The following is a 17,077-nucleotide window of genomic DNA, read 5'->3' on the forward strand; positions in this document are numbered from 1 at the left end:
TTAGCTTAATTTGACTACTTTATGTATCATAAATTAATGGTATTCTTTGTAAAGAAAACACTCTAAGCTTTCAAATGAACCCATATATGGGCTGATACCATATAAGGAAGGCTTTGCAAATGAAACACAAACATTTTGCATGCTATTTTTGGACCGCAGAGTTTATTGATAAGAAGCTTAAAAAACGCCAGCTTAAATGGTTATGAGTTAATAATATTGAGAAGCAGTTCTTCTGATACAGGTAACAACTCTTTCAGTAATTTAGTGGGTACAGGATTTTTACCCTTTCTTTGAATATGGCAAAATATTGAAATCTACAATATTTTAATACATTTCTGACAGAGACCCATTCTCTGACATCATACATAGCTTAAGTCAAGTCAAGTCAAAGTCTGGTTTATTGTCAATTCTACCACATGAACAGCACCATACATACAGATATACAGACAGCACTTCAATAAATGGTTGTTTGGTCCTCTAAACCACTCAACCCTTCAAAGCTCTCACTCTAGAGGGTAAACCCTTTGAAGGCATTAGGGGCATAGGGATGAGCCCTTCTGAATGGAACGCAGGGATAGAGAGATTTGCCATGTTTTGTGGAGTGGTGCTGGTGAATTGTGGATTGGCTTTTGCCATCTGAACTGTGGAAGATGGCGCCAGCCCTACTCAAGTCAAGTCAAGTCATCTCTGAATGTCAAGTCAAGCAATTTATATAGCGCTTTAAACAAAATACATTGCGTCAAAGCAACTGAACAACATTCATTAGTAAAACAGTGTGTCAATAATGCAAAATGACAGTTAAAGGCAGTTCATCATTGGATTCAGTGATGTCATCTCTGTTCAGTTTAAATAGTGTCTGTGCATTTATTTGCAATCAAGTCAACGATATCGCTGGAGATGAAGTGACCCCAACTAAGCAAGCCAGAGGCGACGGCGGGAAGGAAACAAAACTCCATCTGTGACAGAATAGAGAAAAAAACTTTGGGAGAAACCAGGCTCAGTTGGGGGGCCAGTTCTCCTCTGACCAGACGAAACCAGCAGTTCAATTCCAGGCTGCAGCAAAGTCAGATTGCGCAGAAGAATCATCTGTTTCTTGTGGTCTTGTCCTGGTGGTCATCTGAGACAAGGTCTTTACAGGGGATCTGTATCTGGGGCTCTAGTTGTCCTGGTCTCCGCTGTCTTTCAGGGATGTAGAGGTCCTTTCTAGGTGCTGATCCACCATCTGGTCTGGATATGTACTGGATCCGGGTGACTGCAGTGACCCTCTGATCTGGATACAGACTGGATCTGGTGGCTACGGTGACCTCGGAATAAGAGAGAAACAGACTAATATTAGCGTAGATGCCATTCTTCTAATGATGTAGCAAGTACATCGGGGTCTGGTTTACCTAATTAATGCAGCCTACAAATCCTTTAACGGTTTTGGATATTAAAAGCATATTAGTATGTTATGTGTAAACCAGGTTAAAGAGATGGGTCTTTAATCTAGATTTAAACTGCAATCTGCCTCCCGAACAATGTTAGGTAGGTTATTCCAGAGTTTAGGCACCAAATAGGAAAAGGATCTGCCACTCGCAGTTGATTTTGATATTCTAGAGTTTTTAATATCAAAACTAGCGGACGTAGGGGATTATAATGTAAAAGGAGCTCAAATACTGAGGTGCTAAACCATTCAGGGCTTTATAAGTAATAAGCAATATTTTAAATTGTACACAATTTTTGATATGGAGCCAGTGCAGTGTTGACAGGACCGGGCTAATATGGTCATACTTCCTGGTTCTAGTAAGAACTCTTGCTGCTGCATTTTGGACTAGCTGTAGTTTGTTTACTAAGCGTGCAGAACAACCACCCAGTAAAGCATTACAATAATCTAACCTTGAGGTCATAAATGCATGGATTAGCATTTCTGCATTTGACATTGAGAGCATAGGCCGTAATCTAGATATATTTTTCAGATGGAAAAATGCAGTTTTACAAACGCTAGAAAAGTGGCTTTCTAAGGAAAGATTGCAATTAAATAGCACACCTTCCTGAACTGATGACAAAGAATTGACAGAGCAGCCATCAACTCTTAGACAGTGTTCTAGGTTATTAAATGCAGAGTTTTTAGGTCTATAATTAACACCTCTGTTTTTTCAGAATTTAGCAATAAGAAATTACTCGCCATCCAGTTTTTTATATAGACTATGCATTCCATTAGTTTTTCAAATTGGTGTGTTTATCCGCGGAGAAATATAGAGCTGAGTATCATCAGCATAACAGTGAAAGCTAACACCATGTTTCCTGATGATATCTCCCAAGGGTAACATATAAAGCGTGAAGAGTAGCGGCCCTAGTACTGAGCCTTGAGGTACTCCATACTGCACTTGTGATCGATATGATACCCCTTGATTCACTGCTACGAACTGATGGCGGTCATATAAGTATGATTTAAACCATGCTAATGCACTTCCATTAATGCTAACAAAGTGTTCAAGTCTATGCAAAAGAATGTTGTGGTCAATTGTGTCAAACGCAGCACTAAGATCCAATAGAACTAATATAGAGTGTAGGGGAAATTACAGTTAAAACCCAAGGACCAGATATTTGACAATGATGACCAGGAGTAAGAGATGAGTTCATTTAATGGGACTGTCTGAGCTTATCTAGTCAGAGAACTTATCTAAAATTCAAGGCTTTCTAGCACTGGCTAGTGTCTTATCACTACGGTTGGATACACACACATAATATGTGGACATTAATCTTGAGGAAAAGAAAAACAGGGTAGAACAGGATTCTTTAATATCTCATAAGCGCACGTAAGGTTAACCATTTCACTCTTGCCATAACTTGATTAATAGTCAAACAAGAAATCATGTAATGATATAATTAATACCAGTATGAAGGATATGGCAACTCGGCATCCACTCCTTCAAGAGATACAACCACGATCAGATGATAAGAGCAGGTCATTTGTTACTCTAAGGAGAGCAGTCTCTGTACTATGATACGGTCTAAATCCTGACTGGAAATCCTCACATATACCATTTTTCTCTAAGAAGGAACATAATTGTGAGGATACCACCTTTTCTAGTATGTTGGACAGAGAGATTTGAGATTGGTCTATAATTAACTAGTTCTTTGGGGTCAAGTTGTGGTTTTTTGATGAGAGGCTTAATAACAGCCAGTTTGAAAGTTTTGGGGACATAACCTAATGACAATGAGGAATTAATAATAGTCAGAAGAGGATTTATGACTTCTGGAAGCACCTCTTTTAGGAGCTTAGATGGTATAGGGTCTAACATACATGTTGTTGGTTTAGATGATTTAACAAGTTTATACAATTTTTCCTCTCCTACGGTAGAGAATGAGTGGAACTGTTCCTCAGGGGGTCTATAGTGCACTGTCTGATGCGATACTGTAGCTGATGGCTGAATGGTTAAAATTTTATCTCTTATAGTATTGATTTTAGAAGTAAAGTAGTTCATAAAGGCATTACTGCTGTGATGTTGGGAAATGCCCACATTTGTTGAGGCTTTATTTTTCGTTAATATAGCCACTGTATTGAATAAATACCTGGGGTTATGTTTGTTTTCTTCTTAAAAGAGAAGAAAAGCAATCGGATTTAGCAGTTTTTAATGCTTTTCTGAAGGATAGGTTATTTTCCCGCCAAGCAATACGAAATACCTCTAGTTTTGCATCCTTCATATCTCCAAAAAGTCTTTAGTTTTATTATATTTATAAGAGAAAGATAGTCTGTACCGTTTTTTTTTCTGGAAAAACACGAGCGGCTGGAGGCGTGACGTGTGGGTGGAGCTAAAGAATCACGAGCGCGAGTAGGCTTTTGCGTTGAGAGCGTCTGGTAACTGTGACATTACCGTGAGGAAAAAGCTATCATCCAAAACAAACCATGGCTAACAGTCAGATTCAGCTGTATATTTATGCATTTCACTCCCCTTTAAGCGTAAAGGAGCAACTGTATTTATAATGATAGAAAAGAGAGAGTCCATAGTTTCTGTTACATCATCAAGTTGTTCTGAGGTTTTGGATATGCTAAGGAATTTGGATAAATCAGGAAGATAACTTAAAAAGCAGTCTTTTGTGGTAGAAGTGATGGTTCTTCCATACTTGTAACAAGAAGTAGAATTTACAATTTTGGCTATATGAAGTTTGCACAAAACTAAAAAATAATCTGAGATATCATCACTTGGCTGCATAATTTCATCATCAATTCCATGTGACAGTATTAAATCTAGAGTATGATTTCGACAATGAGTAGGTCCTGAAACGTGTTGTCTAACCCCAATAGAGTTCAGAATGTCTATAAATGCTGATCCCAATCAGTGTTGGAAGTAACGGCGTTTAAGTATAACGGCGTTACTAACGGAGTTTAATTTTCAGTAACGGAGTAATCTAATTAATTACTTTCCCCATCATTGCAACGCCGTTATCTTTACTGAGAAATGTAAAGTGTCGCGTTACTACAATTTGGTTCAATAAACGTGAGGTGTCATGCTTTGGCTAGTGGCTACACACCAGCTGCCTGACACCGTTGCAAATCCGATGATGATTGGCTGGGTGGGCGGTGCCCTGCTCACGCTGTCTCACTGCATGCTCTGACAACAACTCAACACAAGATGACATCAGCAATAATGGCGTTCTCGAACTGGAAGTACAGGAAATTAAAGGCAAGTATGTTTCTTAAACATGCACGCTATGCCCAGGAATAAAGTCAATTCTGCCAGTTGAGTTCACTCAGCATTTTCAACCACCATTTTTATTTGGATAATTTTCTAAATATTACTGTTATTGTATCATGAAATGTAGTTTTAAAAGTAGTTCATGCGAGAATGTAGTTGTTTTAAACTCAAATATGCGGTTTATTTATAAAGACAGCGTCTATTTAAAAATGTGTAATGGTGATTTTCGGAGATTGTCTATTCGCGTCTTTGCATTGACTTAAAGGGGGGGTGAAATGCTCGTTTTCACTCAATATCCTGTTAATCTTGAGTACCTATAGAGTAGTACTGCATCCTTCATAACTCGAAAAAGTCTTTAGTTTTATTATATTCATAAGAGAAAGATAGTCTGTACCGATTTTTCCCGGAAAAACATGACCGACTGGAGGCGTGACGTGTGGGCGGAGCTAAAGAATCACGTCAATTTTGCGTTGAGAGCGTTTGGAAGTTGTGACACCGTGAGGAAAAAACCAACCAAAACAAACCATGGCTAACAGTCAGATTCAGCGTATATTTATGATAGAGTCCTTACGAAGTCAAGAAAATATGATCATATTACCCCAATTTTACAGTCTCTGCACTGGCTACCTATTAAGTTCCGTATCAGTTACAAATTATCATTACTTACCTATAAGGCCCTAAATGGTTTAGCGCCAGCGTACCTAACTAGCCTTCTACCACGTTACAACCCATCACGCACCCTAAGGTCACAAAACGCTGGACTTTTGGTAGTTCCTAGGATAGCAAAGTCCTCTAAAGGAGGTAGAGCTTTCTCACATTTGGCTCCCAAACTCTGGAATAGCTTTCCTGATAATGTTCGGGGTTCAGACACACTCTCTCTGTTTAAATCTAGATTAAAAACACATCTCTTTCGCCAAGCATTCAAATAATGTATCTTTTAAATTGTGAGTGTAGTTGCATCTGATCAAAGGTGCTTTTTTATTCATTAGCTTGGGTTAAACTAATTTTACTTTGTTTGATCAGCAGCTATGCTAATGATGTCTGTATTTTGTTTCTATGTTTCGCCACGGGATTTACATCCCATGGTCACTAGGATTTACACAAGCTCCAGTCTGGATCCAGAACACCTGAGAAGAGATGATGCTGACCCTCAGAGGACCTCAGATGATGCTAACCCTGAATCAACAAACAGAACTAACAATTATTGCTAAATGTGTGACTGAATCATATAATAACTTAATTAATAATATTGATAGTTCATCGTCTAGCTGAATACGTCTTGTATTATTATTATTATTTTTATTTTTCTAAAATCCTGTCAAATGTGCACAAACTACTAGCTACTACTAAATATTGTAGAAACATAATTTTCTGTAAAGTTGCTTTGTAACGATTTGTTTTGTAAAAAGCGCTATACAAATAAACTTGAATTGAATTGAATTGAATGATCCAGAATCAGATCCCGAGGCTGAAACTGAACGAGAGCAGCAGCAGCAACGGCTCGCTCCGAGCGGGGCTCGAACCCGGGTCTCGGCATGGGAGGCGGACACACTAAGAAGAAGGCAGAGATATTTGAAGCTGTTTTACTCACCGCCTGCGGTTCCAACACACGATCGTGGCCCTTTTTCATTGGGATTGCATCATCTTTAAGAAATAAACGATATGCAAATCCGTCGTCAAACTGGGCCATGTTTGTAAAACAAACATCTTCTAAATGCAGGGAACAAACACAAGCACTTGCACAACTCCGTTGATGCTCTGTAAAAATAAACTCCATCCAGTGGTCCCTTAATGCTGTTTTTTTTTTTTTTTTGGTAATCTGTGCAGGGTTGTCTTGCCCTGGCAACCAAAAATACACTTCTTTTGTGACATTTCGCGACGCTCTCGCTCTGATCTGTGAATGCCTCTGCTCTCAGTGCTCTGCTATACGGGAGTGCGCGCTCTTCCGGCAGACGTGCCCTAGGACCCATATAAGGAAATTCCGCTCCATCTAACGTCACACAGAGCCATACTCGAAAAAAACTTTCCGAAGCTTGGACAAACCGGAAGGAGTATTTTTGGAACAAAAATACTCCTGCAAACGTACAACTTAATTTTTTAAACTTTGTCCATGTTTAGCATGGGAATCCAACTCTTTAACAGTGTAAAAAACTCAGTATGCATGAAATAGCATTTCACCCCCCCTTTAACATTTAAATCACTCGTGCCAGACGCTCTATTCGCATCTGGTGTGAACGCACCATAAGAGTTGGATAGTGTTCTGTTTATTGTGCAGTAACCTTAGGCCTAATATACAGTTACAGAGATTTGCACTAATGGCCAGTTTCCCCTTTGTTTCTTTGTTTTTCAAATTTTTTGTCTCTATTTTGCACTTGGATTTTTTTTTTATATATTTTTTTTAATATGTTTTATTTCTATACATATCATATTGCAGGCTGCACTCTATTGAGTTAAAATAAATACAACATTTTCTAAAATACTTATAGTGTTTTAATTCTTCAATCAGTTAATATCAGTAATAATCATCTTATATATTAAAGATGTTATAGGACGTAATAGCATTATAGAACATAAAAAAATAACGTCACAGTTACTTGAGTAAGTAATTACTTTTACAATATGGTAACTTAGTAACTAACTCAGTTACATTTTAGGAGAAGTTATTTGTAACTGTAACTAATTACTTTTTTAAAGTAAGATGACCAACACTGATCCCAATGCATCTTTTTCATTATCAACATGGATATTCAAATCACAAACTATTAAAACTTTATCTGCAGCCAGAACTAACTCGGATGTAAAATCACCAAACTCTTTAATAAAGTCTGAACGGTGCCCTTGTGGCCTGTATACAGTAGCCAGTACAAACATAACAGGGGATTTATCATTAACATTTGTTTCTCTGGATAATGTTATATGAAGCACCATTACTTCAAACGAGTTATACTTTAAAAAACGTTGTTATAAATTGAAGCAACACCTCCCCCTTTGCCTTTTAGACGCGGCTCATGTCTATAACAGTAATCTTGGGGGGTGGACTCATTAAAATAATGTAATCATCAGGTTTTAGCCAGGTTCCTGTCAAACAGAGCACATCTATATTATGATCAGTGATCATATTATTTACAAAAAGTGACTTTGTAGAAAGGGATCTGATATTCAATAAGCCAAGCTTTATCATTTGTTTATCCATATTGCATCTGTTTTTTATTTGTTGAACTTCAATTAAATTGTTAATCATAACTTGGTTTGTACGTTTTTTTGTATTTCCTAGTTCAGGGAACCGACACAGTCTCTATAGTGTGATATCTATGTGAAAGAGTCTCTATGTGCTGAGAATTAACTGACCTCTGTGACATGAGGCAGCTAGCAGACGGTCGGTTTAGCCAATCTGTCTGCTTCCTGACCTGGGCCCCAGTTAGTCAAGTATAAACACTAAGACTATTTGCCATATTTCTAGAGAGAAGAGTGGCGCCACCCCAGGAGGGATGAAGACCATCTCTTTTCAACAGGTCAGGTCTGCACCAAAAGCTTGTCCAATTGTCTATGAAAGCTATGTTATTCTGTGGGCACCACTTAGACATCCAGCCATTGAGTGATGACAATCTGCTATGCATCTCGTCACCACGGTAAACAGGGAGGGGACCAGAATATATTACAGTGTCTGACATCATGCTTGCAAGTTCATACACCTCTTTAATGTTATTTTTAGTGATCTCCCACTGGCGAAGTCGATCATCATTAGCGCCGGCATGAATAACAATCTTACTGTATTTACATTTAGCATTAGCAAGCACTTTTAAATTTGCCAAGATGTCAGGCGCTCTGGCTCCTGGTAAACATTTGACTATGGTGGCTGGTCTCTCTATATTCACGTTCCGTACAATAGAATCACCAATAACTAGAGCACTTTCATCAGGTTTCTTAGTGGGTGATCACTGAGTGGGGAGAACCTGTTTAATATTTTGATCGGATAAGAAGAGCGGTGTTTTGAACCACGACTACACTGCCTCACTGTTACCCAGTTGCCCTGCTGCAAGGGGCTCTGTTGCCGGAACCGAACTATGTACAGGAATCCCTGAGCTAGACACATCCAATGCCCTATCTGGACCCTAACATTCTTACTGTCCTCAATTAAAGTTTGGATGCGTCTCTCTAATTCTGAAATCATCTCTGTCAGCCTAACTATTTCCCTGCATTTATCACATGTGAATCCCTCATCTGCGACAGAGACAGATAAACTGTACATGTGGCAAGAGGTGCAAATAACAATAGCAGGAGAAGCCATTACTCACCGTGCTTGATGAAATATTCTTACCACAGTTGTTTGATGAAAAACTGGAGCGAGAGCGAGGAGAGGAGAAAAGAAAACAGTGATAGGTTCGAATGAAAATGCTAATGACAAGCTAACGAGTGCTACTGCAATGCAGGTGTACCGCACTCATTGATATAAAATAAAAGTGAACGATTAAAATTAATCTGATAAGATTGATCGATAATATCAGAAATATGGTGTGAATTAAGTTATATTTTATCACTTAAAAAAACAGAGAGTGATAGTAAGATAAAGATTCTAGAGAGAAAAATAATAATAATATAAAAAAAATTACAGGGAGCTACGATCAGCTACAGCAAGGCCAGCAGGCCAACAGGAAGCAGAGAAAACACTGTCCAACAGCGAGACACGCAGTCAGGGAGGGGTAGGATACTCCTGACTCAGAACCCAGCCTGCCATCACGCTAGAGACCACCGCAAATGGAGAGCCCATGTCCGCCACGACACAGGAGCCAGCGGTACCGAACTCACGACTGAGTCCATTATCGCCCCGGTTGCCTGACCCTCACAATATGTCCCCCAGACATGTGGGAATGTATTGGAGTACAAGGGCATGGAGGAAAGCCATGTCCATGTTCCCACCACTGAGGGTGTAACTCTGAAACATTTAAATATATTGATGAGGATATTTTCTCATATTTCCTGTGCCAGCTGGTTCCGTCCAATTCTCAATCTCCTATATCTCCTGTGTCTCTACTGGTTCCACTCAGTTTGTTTCATCCCAGCCCCCTTCTCCTAAAACCAGCCAGTTCCTCAGCCATTTTCGTTTGTACCTGTCAGTACCTCATTAACCTGGCTCTCTTTCTACTAATTTCCAGCTTGGGCCTTACCTCTATCGGCTCCACTACATCAGTCAGTCTATTTTCGAAGATTTTCCTTCATCGTGCATTTTATATAGAAAATTCCAAAACATCACAACATGGAAATATATCTACAACCAAAGTATACAGAAGAGCATATCTGAACATGTTGAATATTTTATTGGTACACTTTAGGCCCCTTACCAATGAAACATTATTTAAACACCACAGCCTATTAAGGACGTTCTGAAGGCATAAGGGGGTCCAGCGGGGTACAAATAGGATGTACATAATAAAAGTACATGGTGTGTATTATTAAAAGAGTTAGTTCACCCAAAAATTTGAAAAATATCTAATTTCATGTTATAAACACTTTTCTCTCACTTTCACCAACTGATGTAAGCATTTAATAGTGACGAAAGCTGAACTGCAGAGGAGAAATCGAAAAACAAAATGCCAGTCATGAATTAGAAGCACAAAACGAGGATTTGGAAAGATAATGTCGATATAAGCTAAGAGGATACTGCTTTCATTTGGTAAAATAAGGAAACCTTGCTTCCTTTGCTCCTGAAAACAAACTTGTGAGACTAGCATTTAAAACATTTTAAATATGGATATTTTTCTTACAAAAATGCATTGACTTGGTACAGGATGCCTATTCTTTATTAGGCCTCTATTATTCGGGAGCTGTGTGAGAATCTTCTTTTTTATTATAGATGGATGCGATTTATTGGACTTCTTTTGTACTGTTGAAAAAATCCCCCACACAGTGCCATTATAAAGCTTGGAAGAGCAAAGACAGTTTTTTATGTAACTCCAATTGGATTTGTCTGAAAGAAGAAAGTCATATACACCTAGGATGCCTTGAGGATGAGTAAAACTTGGGTGAACTAACCCTTTAATACCAAACTCAAGAAAGTAAGTCTTGTGTTTAAACTGTTTGTTTACTGTTTAAGAACTTGTATTGGCCTTCCTTTCTGTCTCTTTCTGTAATTATTCTCAGTCGCCATCTCAAATATAAGAAAGTCATATCGTGTAACAGAATCCACAGCTGTTCTCATTCTATCAGTTAAATAATTAGTTGTTTTTCAAGTAAGATGTGCTGGAATGTTCCTGCAAGAGAGGCCTGCAATTAATATGCTAGACAGAGCAAAGAAATCATAAGCAGATTAAACTGTTGGTGAAATAAATATTTTGAATGGATCACTGAATTACTGGTTTACCCGATTCAAAAAAGCTGTATAGTTCAAGATGAAACAACACTCTCTATCTTGCTGAGAGAAAAAATTTTTGTTTGGAAATTTTCTTTGGCAAAATTGAGAAACAAAATGTCAAAATTATCCAGTAACTATGTACTGACATGCTTTCTATACATGATAGAAATGTATTCATTAAAGAAAGAGAAAATTGATAACATAACCATGATTTTTTTATTATTATTATAATTATTAATTCTTACATTTCATATTTAATTTAGATAAGCTTAGTGTTGAACTGTTTTCCAATTTTCTAAATGTCAATTGGAATATGTGCAAAGGATTGTATATAAGAAAACTAATGACAAATGTCATTGAAAGAAAAAAAGCAGGTTGAATTGCACTGAACTGAAAAAAAATGATGCCTTGAATTTTCAGGGCTTGTATTCTTAGGTCCTGAAATTTTACATTGGCTAGTTATTTATTCAGGCTGTGAATATTTAAATGTAAAATATTTCACACACATTTTCGTAATTAAAAATTAAAAAATGAATAATCACCTTCCAGAATTAACTTTCCAATATTCAATCAGTTTAAAAATACGATGTATGATTTGTTCAATTTGGTCCATTTTATTTCACAGTCCAGTCCAGTTCAAGTTCAGCAGAGAATTTGGCATTGCACATCCGAGATGCTGCAGGAATAGTGGTAGAGCACCAATGCATGATTTCCATGCGGAATTTATAACTATAAGTGTATAACTGCTGAGATCTCCAAATGGGGGTGCGAACTCCAAAATAAGGCGTGGCTTCCTCCCATTGACAGACAAGCACATGACATCATGCGCACGTTTTTTATCCCAATCCGGTTCAGTGGAAACTCTACCCCACATCTGATTTTAAAGATTTCATTGGTTGTGTAAATCACAATATTGATTTCCTACACTATGCTATGACAAATGCTAACCCCTAAGCCTTCCCCACACCTGAACCTAACCTTAACCAATGCAATGGATGGCACAGAATAGCGTGGTAAATACATTTCAGGAGATAAGCAGTTAATAAGATCATGCAATAAGAGATCCCGGAGCCGGGCTGATCCATAACTCCCCAACCAGATCTCACCAGACAATGGCACCTTTTTAGTTACACCCAGTGTCACTACCAGCTCCTACACTGCGGTTTTCAAGTTATCGATAGTATTTACTGCAAAAAGATATTAAGTTATTTTATTTCTGCTGGACTTTAGAAACTGTATTAATGTTCTTTAGTCAAGAGTTATTTTTCTCTTTGTGTTTTATTTTAATAACATTAAAGAAATAGTTTGCCCAAAAATGAAAATTGTGTCATCATTTAATCACTCTCAAGTTGTTTTAAACCTGAATGAGTTTCTTCTTCTGAAACTTGACAGTTGCTGTTCCCCAGTGACTTTCTTTTTTTCCCCCCTACTTTTAAAGTCAGTGGGTACCAGCAACTGTTTGGTAAACCACATTCTTCAAAATATCTTCTTTTGTGTTCAGCACAATAAATAGAAATGAATACCTGTTTAGTACAACATGACTGAGTAAATAATTAGAGAATTTTAATTGAACTATCCCTTTAATGACTAGCGGCAGTATGTTTAGTACTGTACCTTTATGAGATGCATGCACCCATATCTCTCTTACCTGTTAACTTTTACTTTAGACATAATTAACTGTGTTTATATGTAAAACCTTGTGTGTTTTTGACAGTATTAGCACAATAAGATGATAACTAATAAAACTACTGTAAGTAATCAGGTGCTGTTTGAATGGCATTTAATGTGTATGGATGCATGGGTTCAATGTGCTCTGAATAAACACGTAGAACATCAAGTGAATAAAACATTTCACCGGCAAGGCCTCAAAGCACACGCAAATAATGTACTTTTGTGATTGAGAATAAGTGAAATGTCTCATGATTGTAATTCTACAATCAGTGTTAAATTACACTACAGCATATATTGTATCTGACACTTTTGTCACATATTTTTGTAACAAGAGCCCACACTTTTGAACGTTTCTATTTTGCCGTGATGACTGCACGCACACACAGTGCACATGCGAATGACACTTACGTCGAGCAGACGTCGGCCACGTAATTCATTGAAGGGAAATGAAAAAGCAACAGCTTCTAATTCGTCATTAACTTTGAAGTATACAGAGATGAAAAGATGCGAATATCGATAACAGTATCGTTTGTCATGAAGCTTATCTGTACTGACCCAATTATGTACCGTTCCAAGAAAATACCGGTTCTCGGTACCCATCCCTACCAGGACGCCCCCGTTGACTAAAACAAAGCAATAGAGTAAAATATTTCCTCAGCTGTGACAGCTTTTTTTTTTTTTTAAATGTGAGTCAATAACAATTGGCCGAAGCCAGAGCCAATGGTGAAAGTCTTTGTTCGAAATACCCCATCCCTTTTTGGAGTTTCTGCCCACTTTTGGAATTCACATGCCCCATTTTAGAGATCTCCGGTCTGCAGTTATACCTACTTAGAATTTTCTTCTGAATTTGAACCACTGAATTTGTGTAAGGGAATATGGAAAATGAATTCCAAATGCAATTCAACATGCTTTTTTGCTTCAAAAACTTTTGTCAAAAATGTTCTTCCATAGGATTTTAGGTGATTTAAGGATGTGAAGGATGCACCCTTCAAAATACACAGGTAAAAGTCATGAAACAAAAGCTTACATCACTATGTGATGTTCCTATTAAAATGGTCCAGAATGCAAATGGTTAAAAAATAGAAGTCACAGCATAAAGTAAGTTTAGACTTATTTAGACTCAGAGCAGCTATACAACTCTTGAGTTGATGAGGCTCTTGTATTGGTTAATGTTTGACAGGGTTCCCACTCTTTCATGAACACCAGATTTAAGGACTTTTAAGGACTTTTTAAAGCACCATTTTTTTTTAAATCAAGCACCTTTGAAATTCACACCCCCAACACATCAAGAAAGTCCTTACTGTACTTACCATTTCACTTGCACTTAATATTTACATAAAGAAATGTCAGATTAATAATGATGTTTTTCCTGGTATGACTTTCTTCGAGAGAGCACCCTCCGTCTTTGAGTATGAATGAAACACACACTTCATGAGATTTTTAGTGCTCCTTGATGTTCATCTCGCCTTCTGGGTTCGAATGAAATATCATGTCATGCGCAGACTATTCTGTCTCTTTGAGTTTAAATCTATATTTATTCACACCAGCTCTTGAAAACCTCTATTCGAACACACTTGACCGAAAAAGTGCAGGGGACTAATTATTGTCATATAAAGTGGGGGGACATGTCCGCGCATAATCTACGCTCCTGGAGACATGTTAAAATTATTTTGTAAAACCCTTTTTATTCTAAATCCTATTGAATTTGCGCTATCCCGGCATTGAGACTGATAGCTTAATTATCACTGCTTCTCCATAGGTTAATCTGGCTTCAGAAGTGGACATTCAACTGAGACGGCCTTGCTCTCAGTTGAAGCTCTAAGACTGGCAAGAGCAGAATCCAAATCTTCAGTACTTATCCTGATTGATCTGTCCGCTGCTTTTGACACGGTAAACCACCAGATCCTCCTATCAACCCTACTGGCGAAAGGCATCTCAGGAACAACACTTCAATGGTTTGAGTCTTACCTATCAGATAGGTCCTTCAAAGTATCTAGGAGAGGTGAGGTGTCCAAGTCTCAACATCTAACTACTGGGGTGCCTCAGGGCTCAGTTCTTGGACCACTTCTCTTCTCTGTCTACATGGCATCATTAGGCTCTGTCATTCAAAAACATGGCTTTTCATACCACTGCTATGCTGATGACACTCAACTCTACCTCTCATTCCATCCTGATGATCCGAAGGTAGCTGCTCGCATCTCAGCTTGTCTAACTGACATTTCTTCCTGGATGATGGACCATCACCTTCAACTCAACCTTGCCAAGACAGAACTGCTTGTGATTCCAGCAAACCCATCGTTCCATCACAGTTAGGCACATCAACCATAACTCCTTCAAAAACAGCTAGAAGTCTTGGAGTTATGATTGATGGTCAGCTGACTTTCTCAGACCACATTGCTAAAACTGTCCGATCCTGCAGATTTGCTTTATTCAACATCAAGAAGATCAAGCCCTTTCTTTCGGACCATGCTGCACAACTCCTTGTTCAAGCTCTTGTTCTGTCCAGGCTGGACTATTGTAATGCCCTCTTGGCAGGTCTTCCAGCCAATTCTATCAAACCTTTACAATTAATTCAGAACGCGGCAGCAAGATTAATTTTTAATGAGCCAAAAAGAATACACTTCACACCTCTGTTTATCAATTTGCACTGGCTTCCAATAGATGCTCGCATAAAATTCAAGGCATTGATGTTTGACTACAAAACTACCACTGGCTCTGCACCCATTTACCTAAATTCGTTACTTCAGACTTATGTGCCCTCTAGAAGCTTGCGTTCTGCAAGTGAACGTCGCTTGATTGTGCCATCCCAAAGAAGCACAAAGTCACTTTTACGGACTTTTAAATTAAATGTTCCCTTCTGGTGGAATGAACTCCCCAACTCAATCCGAGCAGCTGAGTCCTTAGCCATCTTCAAGAATCGGCTTAAAACCCATCTCTTCCATCTTTATTTGACCCTCTAACTTTAACACTCACTATTCTAATTCTATTCTTTAAAAAATCTAGTATTCTATTTTCTTTTTATATATTATGCAATTGTATATGTATGTGTGTGTGTATGTGTAAAGACCTCTAACTACCTTGCTCTATTCTTTTATTTTTTATTCTATCTGTTTTCTTTTTATTTATTATATTAGTTAAAATCCCATGCTACGTGTACTGTGTTAACCTAACCGAGACTTGTTATAGCACTTACATATCATTGCTCTTTTTGTTATTTTTGATTGCTTCCACTGTCTTCATCTGTAAGTCGCTTTGGATAAAAGCGTCTGCTAAATGAATAAATGTAAATGTAATGCACTAGACTTTGGAACTGGGTTCCCGCGGGACACAAATCTCACGGTTATGGGGAAAACCCCCCGCTACCGTGTGATTTGCCTATATAAATACCCCGCATATTGATAGCAGCTCATTGATGTACAAAAATTATATGCCATATACAGGAGCAGGACACACATTACAGGAACGCAGGAGGTAGGGTACAACGGGGCTAAAGACACACCTTAAGAAAAACTGCGCTATTCACTGCACCTAAAATATGTTATATTACAAAATAATACATACAAAATAATAAATACAAGAATATGTTTGTATTGACTATTATCTGAGCAACTGATTCAGTGTAAAAAATAATTAATTCAAGTTATTTGTTTTGTTTAAAAATCCTATAAATGAATGAGGTGGCAAGAGGGGCCTTTTACCCCACACATGGGGGAAGAGGCGCCCCAGCACGGGGTAAAAGGCCCACACAGCCCCATAGGTAATACTTAAAGGTTTAGTTCACCCAAAAATGAAAATTATGTCATTAATGACTCACCCTCATGTCGTTCCAAACCTGTGACACCTCCGTTCATCTTCTGCACAGTTTAAGAAATTTTAGATTTAGTCAGCGCTCAGTCCTTCCATTGAAACTGTGTGTACTGTCCATGTCCAGAAAGGTAAGAAAAAAATCTTCAAAGTACACTGGAGTGTAGTAATGTCCGGTTCCCAAACTAATGATTAGATTGAACCAGTTCACCAAATCAAATTGAATCGTTTAAACCGGTTTAAACTCGAGAACAAATCAATCTTTCGTTTGTTATCTGGCTCGGCTTGGTGTTCATCTTCAGTTCTCTCTTCACAGCAGTTCAGTCAGTGTACTGTTTGAGTAAATGAATTACTCCGGGATATTGGTTTGTTTTAAACTCAGAGGGAGTGTCAGCCACATTAAAAAAGTTAACAGCTTAAGTCATTTGTGGATTAATGAGTATTGGAGACGCGAACTATTTAAAATGATTCAGTTCGATTCGGTGAACTGGTTCAAAAAGATCCGGTTACATCGAATGATTCGTTCGCGAACCGGATATGACAAACTGCTTTGTTTTGAACTCTCTCACAACAG

This window comes from Carassius auratus, chromosome 20, assembly GCF_003368295.1.
Source record: "Carassius auratus strain Wakin chromosome 20, ASM336829v1, whole genome shotgun sequence".
NCBI classification, from domain to species: Eukaryota; Metazoa; Chordata; class Actinopteri; order Cypriniformes; family Cyprinidae; genus Carassius; species Carassius auratus.